Genomic DNA, 9042 nt, shown 5'->3' with positions numbered 1-9042 from the left:
AGATCTTGTGGGAGGAGGCAAAGCTTAAGCCTTTTGGCTGATGCTTTTGTGGAGTGGGTTTGGTAAGCTCTGTGCTGTGACTTTCTCTTTAATAGGCCTTCCACAGATCTCTGTTTCTCAATTATTTCCTTTTGTGAATGTGTGAGCTAATACAGAGTTTAAATTTATTGTCAACAGCTCGTATGTTCATTTTATGTATTAATTTATTTTTCAGTTAACGTTTCCCTAACTGAAGTGCTTGGAGTTAGGATTCAGTCTCACATGCTCGCTCCTTTGCTTTAGCTGTCCAAAATCAATGACTTGACTTGTATCTGTGTAACCTTGAGTGTCTTAAATTACTTTTCATATGAATGTCCTTTTCTTCATCTTTCTGGCATCACTTGAAGGCAGAAGTCATTTTGGGGTGTATTGTTCTTTTCAAATCAATCATCAGTAATAGTGAGATGATGTTTTTGATAGGAAACAATGTAGTTAAAATTTCATGTGAATTTCTATTATAGCAGCTCTGTAGTTACTGCTTCTGCTAAAACCATTTTTTCAATTGAAATACCATGTCCAGGCCTTTAGATAGAGAGAGGTATCTGTGACTATGAAAACTGTAGCAAGAACATAATCCTACCTCAATTTCTTTAACTAAATAGAAAATATTACTTTAATATTCTGGATATGTAATTGTTTCCTTTCATTTATTTATTGACATGAGTTTTCACAGTTCCAAAGTGCAAGTAGTTCAGATACCACAGGTTGGTGTATGGAGACCTAATAAACTGAAGAAATTAAGTTGTCTTTGCATGATGTCATCATCTTTCCGGACTTAGATATTTTTAAAATGTACTTTTAGGCAGCTGCAGTGAAAATAAAGAAACTGGAGGATGATGCTGCAGCAGCAAGACGAGCACATGTAGAATGTAAATACACTACAGAAGTCATGCAGGTAAACTTTTGATTAAATATTTGGTAGAAGTTTGCAGTAAAATGGAAGATGAACTTGTAAAGGTGCAATCTTCCAAAAATGTTCAGACTTCCTTGCTCCAGTGAAAACACTGAGTAGATTTTTTGCAATGATTGATGATTGTCAAGACTGTAAAAGGTAATAGAAAAATATCTCCTTGATTTCCAGGAGATACGGAAACACATTCTTGTGTTTTAGAATTCAAAGTAGCATTGAAAGAGTGAGGGGAAAGGAAATGTTTCACAATAGTTAAACTGCTGAGATATTCTGTCCTATATCTTTGGAATGGGCACTTAGGTAATTTCAGAGATAGAGTGCATTCACCCAGCTTCTCTAGGTGTGAGATATTAATGCATCCTGAGACTGCAGTTCCAAATGTAACTATTCAGAGTACATTTCAGCTATTACACCTGCTGTTACCAGAAAAGTTTGAATATATGAAAAAATGCAATATGTATACTTGAATATTAAGTTTTTGTATCACTAAACTGTGTCACAGAGGGTTTGATCCATTAAAGCAATTAGGGTTTATTAAAAAAAAAAAGTGAAAATCCTGTAAGATGATTGTTGAGTGATCTTGTAGTGACTAAGGAAGCCTTCCTAGTGGATTTTTGAAGAACTAAATGAGAAAACAAAAGAGAATTTCATTATTTTTTTCTTGTTTTCTGAGGAACACAAGCATTGCCAATTCTTCAGTCAGTTATTTTCTTATGACCTTCTCTAAGTACAGGCACGTGGATTTCTGAAGTGATGATTAAATAAATTGTGATGATTCAGGTTTTTTTATTCCCTCTCTACTTTTACAACATACAAAGGAGCTGGAAAAGTAACATTCCGTGAAGTTAAAGATTTATCTTTTATGGGTGAAGACCTCAGAAGGTTTTCTTCCTTGTTTCTGTATGTGAACAAGCTCCACATGAGCTTTGCTCTGAGTGCAAGTGTAGCTTTTACTGTTAATCCTACCCTTTTATGAGTCTACTTAATGAATAGAATTCCCCTGGAAAACTTCAGTAATATAAATAATTGAAAACAGGAAAATCCAAACACCATGCAAGGAGAACAAAAGGTGCTTTGGGTCAGCATATCTATTTCTGTTTTGAACTCTATGTATAAATCCATTTTTATGTGTGTTAAATGCTTTCTAATTCCATATAGAATTAATAGAAGATATTCACCTATAAAAAGCAGAACAGAACAGTGAAGAGCATTAAAGACCATGGTAGTCTTTCCTAACTTCCTTTAACTGCTTTCTTATCACTTGGTAGTTGAGAATTCAAGAACTGGAAGACATTTTGAATGAAGGGCATCGCGGCAGGAGAGAAGATTTTCCAGAAGGGATAGCAAGGGAAGAGTTCAGAGAGCCAGTAAATGCACTTGAGACAGGAAAAAAAGAGTAAGTTTCCTTTTAAAGCCATTGCAAAATGGCACTAGACAGCCTCAGTACAACTTGCAGTTTACAGTCCCTGCATTTTTCAGTCAGCAGAAAATCTGGTGCATAGTGCCAAACCAAACTAAAGGTTCAGAACCTGGCAGTCCATGAATAACAGGCCCATATCAGTAACCAAAGGTATTGTGAATGGTACAGATAATAACTGGCCTGCTACAGATTTTTTGCCAAACCAACAATGTTGCAAATCATAGTTATGGTTAGGTCCAGGGTCCAGTAGTGGTTCGGCTGAGTGTAGGGAAAGGTATCCAGCAGGTCTAGAAAAGATGGCTTTTCTATATACACTTCGATTATTATGAGGACATTGTTTTCCACTTCAGTGAGTCAGTTGGATCTCTAAAACTCCTGTCAAGAAGTTGTGTATCATTTATAGTGGATAATCTTTGTTTTCAACTTTTGAATGGCTGTAGAAAGCTTTAAATGGTTAAAAAATATTGAAAAGTGTGAGAGCAGAGGAAATCTCTTGGGATGTTTCCTGGCCAGCACAGTCTGCTGTGCCTGTGGTAGCAGAACTTGGGTGAGCTCTCTTTCAGCCTAGAGCTATATGGCTCTTTATACACAGGTGTTTATGTTGACTTACTCACACAAGGAGCAGTGGAGAAGGAAAAAATTGTTTTCCCACAAGAAAGGAAGTTTGTGGCCTGAGCAACTCATTCAAGATTCATGATTATGGACATGTTTTTAGTAAAATATTTAAAACTTGAGCTGGAAAAGCCTTTGTCATCCTGTGCAAACATCAATTGGAAGCAAGCTTTTGGCTTTCCTGACGCCATGCCTAAATACTCAGGCAATCTTTTAAAATTCTTCCTTGGATTCCCTCTCTGTGCTTCTGTGTCCTTTATGCTATTGCTTGGCCTTGGAGTTTCCTCATCAGCTGCCTGTTTAGTCATGCCAGGCTCTTGATAGATCTGTTTTCCTGAGTGACACAGTACAAGAACAGATTAAAATTCTGGATAGTTTGCTTTAAAAGCCAGACAGAGTAGAGTCAGGCATGTGGAAACCTGGAGAGCAAGAACTGTACTTGAAATCAGGGTTGATGATGCAAGATGTGACACGGTCACTCTGAAGACAGCTGTTGTGTTAATTAAAATACGAAAAATTCTGTTTGTTACATGTAACTTTGAGGCCACATCCAAATAATCTTATGAATTGCATGACACGAGGCTTGGTAACTGAAAAGATTACCTCTTGAAAAATCTTCCTTAGAAGGAATATAAATTTCTTCATTCAATTAGGAAAGGCAAGCAGCTTCAGAATGTGTGGTGCTAAAGTAGTATCTGTCATATCCATTGATTATCCTTTAAAAGAACACAGTGCATTTGACAAAAGTCATTTTGGTTAAAGTATCTTTTTTGTGGAAACTTTCCAGTTCACAAGGACAGCGTTTATCCTCCGGTGTGCAACGGAAAGACCAGGCTGAGGAAGGGAAGAGAGCTCAAGATGCCAATGCAACATTAGTGGTTCCTCCAGACAGCTTCAGCCTGCAGGAAGGCTCAATAGTAAGGAAAAAAAGCCTCAATAGTAAATAGTAAATAGAAAAAAAAGCTCAGTAGTAAGAAAAAAAAATGTGGCACACATTGCTTAGGTTTTTTAAAGCATACTGTCAAAATATTTACTGTGGGGAGAATTTGCTGCATTTGCTGCACTGAGCTGTGGCAGAATTCTGCCATTCTCTCACCCTTTTTGTTATTATGTTACCTTTAAAAAAAATTACTACATGAATAAATGTAAGCAATGCCTTGGAGACGCTCATTTGAAAATTTTTTTTAAGTATGGGTAGGATGTACTGGCATTCCTAATTAAGGCATTTTGTAGATATTGATGATCATTTCATGTGAAGAATGTTCTTTTTACCTAACTTTTTTGTCAAGTTTCCTGAGCTATCATTGTAGAAATGTTTTTTTTTTTTAATTTCATACACCCTTTTAGTTTTAGTGCAAGTATTTGACTGTAAAAATTGCTTGAAAATTATTTCAAGCTTTCAGGTGGAAAAGCAGAGGGGATTTTTTGTTGTTGTTTTGTTTTTTACTTGTTTTGCTGTGGATTTGGCACACTGGATGTATTTTGCTGGATTATTTTCTGAACTTTGTCCTCTTATATGACCACTTTGGGCTTTTCTACTGTCTTTACCCAGCTACACCTTGAATGACAATTTTGCCATCTCTTTGCACAGCAGCAGGGACAAAGGAAAGTTGTCAGCATGTTTAGAAAATCTCTCCTTTCATTGTGTGGTTACATTTGCTCTCTTTCTACTCTTAGCAATATTCAATTTTTTTGCTGGTGGCTTGGAAAATTCTCCTCTTTCTCTGTCAGAGCTCTGAGCATGGAGGGTACATGAGGTCTGTTCCCTGTGGAGAGGAGCAGAGACCTGCATCAGAGAGTCTTCAGATCTGTGGGTGTCTTTTGTTCAGCTGATGGAGTTATTCCACACCTTGTCTTAGTGCTGTCCACTGCCCAGGCAGATCTGTCATTCATAAACTGGAGACAAATAAAATCAGGATCTTCTTTTTTCTTTCTGGGAGAATAACAGCTTCTTCCATGCAAGCATTAATGCAAGCATTAATGTATTAAAAGACATCTGCTGGCCTAGTTAGCCTGAAAAAGTCATTTCATCAGGCACAAAAGGAATGCATACAGAGAAAAGCAACTGTCTGCCCTAACTACAGGCATTAATGATTGCTATTTCTAACTACAAAACACAATTGCAAGCTGAAAATATTCTACTGAAGTGCTTGCTTCCAAACCTGAAGTGCTTGCTAGCTGTTGCTGTGGTAGGAGTTTTCCTTTTTATTTGTATTCCTTAGTAAAATATATGACATGACAAGAACTATGGACAAGATTCCATTCATGATCAAGATTTCTGGTAATGGAAACAGTATTTAATGCTAGACTCAAAATTAATGTTATGGTATTGAAAGGTTAAAAAATAATAATAATTAGCTCACTGTCATATTCATAGAGCTGGTTGTTTTAATTATTTTACTCAAAGGCGTTCAAACCACAAGACTGTCCTGAGCGGGTGATAAAAATATTCATTTTTGGAAGAGTTGTATTAGTGGTTGCCTTATGAGATCAGGTATTTATGGCCTTGGATGGCTTTGCATTTTTCCCAAAGCTGTTTGTATTTGTTTGGGAAGCAGAAGTGCCTGTGTGTGATCCTGTTTACTCCACTGAGATAGCTCTGATTTTGCTGCACAAAATGAAAAAGCAGAAGACTGTAGCAGAAACTAAGTATAGATAACATTTAATATATTGCTGTTGGTCTTTGCTATACCCATAGTTAAATTGGGTAAAAATGTCAGTGTGTTCTCTTCCCCTCATTTTCCCTTCCTGCTTTCCTGACCTGTACAGTATTTTTTCATATTTTATACCATTTTTATGCTTCCTGAATACGTTTTTCCACTCTAGTCTGATAATCTTATCTTGATCTCTGACTGTACTAATACAGCATTTGAGAAACAGCTTTCTATTATCTTAACTTAAAAAAGTTTCTAAGGCACTTGTATGTACTAAAAGTATGAAGAATTGAATTTCTACTGCATGCTGTTGTTGCTAAAATGTATTTATAATCTGAATCAAGTTAATATACCACTGATTAAAATCACTGTAAATAAATGAGGCACAGCTTGTGGAGTTTGACTGATGGAGCTGTCAGCCCATTTTGGCCAGCTGTTTAATCATATATAATCCATGCAAAACAAATTTTTAAAGGAATTTAGAGTGTGTTGTGCTGCCAGGCCAACTGGACAGTTTTCTGTGTGCTGTGCAAGTGTTGGGGCACAATTTGGAGGCACCTCAAGGTATTAACATGGGTGAATGAATTGCATCCACTAGAGCATGGAAATTTTTATCTGTGCCAGGTCATGGTTGTGGCCCCCACAGGACTGGGATTTACTCACATACTTTATTTACATACTGTGTCTAATTAGATAAATTTTGTGAAATCTGTTTTCTTACTCTGCTGTAATATCAGGCAATATTATGGCTGCAATTATTAGAAATGAACTGAGGAATTTTGTGAAGCTGTGAGAAGGAGCCTTGAGGGCTCATTTTCAGCTGCAGGCAGCTCTGCTACCACACATAGGATGCATCTCTTTTGATTTGAACATTGCCCAGCTACAGCAATTAATTTTTTTCTTTGTGTTCCAGAGGGAGATGTCCATCCTCCTGAACACATACCAGACCCTGGCAAATGCCCAGGTGCTTTCCAGACCGACAAACGTCCCCCTGGAAGAGTTACCTTGGGCAGAGCTTTGTGCCCTCTTGCATGAGAATGTTGAAGCCCTGGTCTCGAACTTCAGCAAGGCTAACCAGAGGGTGAGTGTCCCCAGGCATCAGCTGCCTCTGCTGAGCTCAGTGACATTTGCTCACACTGCAGTCTCGTTAAAAAGGACTGATATTCATCCCCCCAAAAGGATTTGGACACTAACAAATGAGCACCATTAATTCTGGCTTGTCCACTGCTCACTTTGTTGCCGGGGCATTTAGATGTGACTGGAGTGTGCATCAAGTCTCTCAGCTCCACCTTCTGTGCAGGATATTCTGAAAGGACAATCTGATAGTAGCCACAGGAACCTAATTAAAAGATAATAAATTCATCTTACTGATGAAGAAATTCACTGAACCTAGTCATTTACAGTCATAAATCAAGTCTTTCTTTTACTATAATCCAGAGGCCAAATACACTTTCTCCAGGAATATCACCTTTTAATTATGTCTTTATGATTCAGCTGTACTACTTGAAAGAATGCCAGTGTGGGTTTTTTTTGTTGAATTGTAACTTTGGATTGACATTTTTATTCAGAAACACAACAGAAATACCTATTATAAAACATGTCAGGATCTGTAGGGAGGAGGAGCTGTACTTTTCTGAATGGTTTTAAAGCAAGTGAGCTTACATGGCCTTTCTCCCCAGAAAGCCTTCTGGTTTTATGAAGGAAAAACCCCTTTTAAAATAACTCAGCTGGCTCCAGAGACTAAGCTATGCCTGAAGAGCTCTTTAGGGTATCACTTTGTGTTCTGGTTTATTTCTCTTTTGAAGTAGATGAGGAAAGGGAAGGGAAGGTGAACACTGCTGGCAGCGTTTGTAAGGCTTGTGTCTTATTGTTGCTTGCTTTTTAAGTAAGCATTGTTATTGAGACTGATTATGAGGTCTCTAGGGCTCTTCTCATGTACTTAGCAGCTTTTCTGGGATTTTAGACTGGGCTGAAAAAACTTTTTTCCCACACAGTTCAGTGTGGTCTATCTGGAAGTATCTTGATATTTTCTAGGAGCAGAAAGTTCAGGTGTGTGCATTTGAGGATCATTGTTGGCTTGGTTCATTCCTCCATTTAGCTTGCATGAGGTGCATTGTTAAACCACAAGAGTGAATCCCTTCATGTTTGTTGAAAATACATCCTAAACTTATGAGCTACTTGTAAGGAAAAAATTCTCTGTGCTAGAATTCCCTGAAATTGTTGTAAAACTTAGTAATAATCTGGAATGTCTTGGCTTTTCAACAAAAGAAAGAAACCAAAACCACAAACATACAAACAAAAAATAAAGGCTGTGTTTTAATTATTGTTTGCAATCATCACAAACTTCTAAAGGATATACTTGGATTACTAATTTACTAAAATTTAATACAATCATTAAAAAAAAATTGATCAAGTGTCTGGCTCAGGTTTCCTGCAAAGAGGGTGACAAATATCTCTGCAAGCTGGTAGAAGGATAGCAAAACCGAAACCAAATAAAATACTTTGTTTCAAAATATTTTTCAGTTTTGTTTTGAGAACCAAGTAATTCATCTGCTGTGAAAGGGTTTTACTTAGTTTTAATAAAAATATTGAAAAAACTGCAGTTTAGATTTGATGCTGGAATAGTCTGTGCTTAACTTAAAGTGAAAAGGTAAATAATAATTTCTTCTTAAATGCTTGTCACACAGATATCTCACCTAGAATATATTTGCAAGCACAAGACTGACACTATGAACGACCTTCAGCAGAACCAGGAGGAGGCTTTGGAGAAAATGTCTGAACAGTTAAAAGCACAGGAACACTGGTGGCAGAAAGAAAAGCAATATCTTCAACAGCAGTACTCAAATGTCCTTGCAGAATTTCATGCAAGATCACAGGTATGGTACTGTGAACTTCTACTTGTTTTTTCTTTAAAAATTGAATGGATTATTTCAATGGTTGAAGCCTCTTAGCAGTTAAAGGTCATTTGGGAATTTTAGTGTACGTTTAAAGTTTGAAAAAATCCAAAACCAAACAACAAGCCAACCCATCCCTGTGCTAATATTAACATCACTTAAAATAAGAAATAAATTACTTTGATCAAGCATTTGTTGAAGAGAATTTAGTCTTCAGGCCCAGCTGAGAAGCCTGATTTCATCTACAGATGGCAGTATTCTTTTTCTGAGAATGTTAAAGCTGTAAGATCAAATTTGCTTGTTTTGAGAATTACTGAGGGCAGCAGCTACTTTTCAGCATCATCATTTGCAGGGATTGTATAGAATAACAATAATGTGGTATCACCTGGGGATAAATTTAGTTACATATGTACTGACCCGAAGAGCAGTGGTAGATTTCAACAGTGTTAAGCAACTCTGTTTTTCTGATACTACAGTGAGGAGTGGCCTAAAAGTGTGAAACTGTCACTCCTT

At 37.0% G+C, this 9042-nt stretch overlaps 1 long non-coding RNA gene across 1 annotated transcript; it reads left to right on the top strand.

Annotated features, from left to right (window-relative positions):
* Nucleotides 1-3788: 3788 nt before the first annotated feature.
* LOC129133736 (uncharacterized) lies at nt 3789-8423 on the top strand. Its single transcript, XR_013179885.1, has 3 exons — nt 3789-3898; nt 6549-6716; nt 8323-8423. It is a non-coding gene; the product is annotated as an uncharacterized LOC129133736 (long non-coding RNA).
* Nucleotides 8424-9042: the final 619 nt, after the last annotated feature.

This window comes from Agelaius phoeniceus, chromosome Z (genome assembly GCF_051311805.1).
Source record: "Agelaius phoeniceus isolate bAgePho1 chromosome Z, bAgePho1.hap1, whole genome shotgun sequence".
Taxonomy (NCBI): Eukaryota; Metazoa; Chordata; class Aves; order Passeriformes; family Icteridae; genus Agelaius; species Agelaius phoeniceus.
This window is presented reverse-complemented; position numbering and strand designations above follow the sequence as displayed.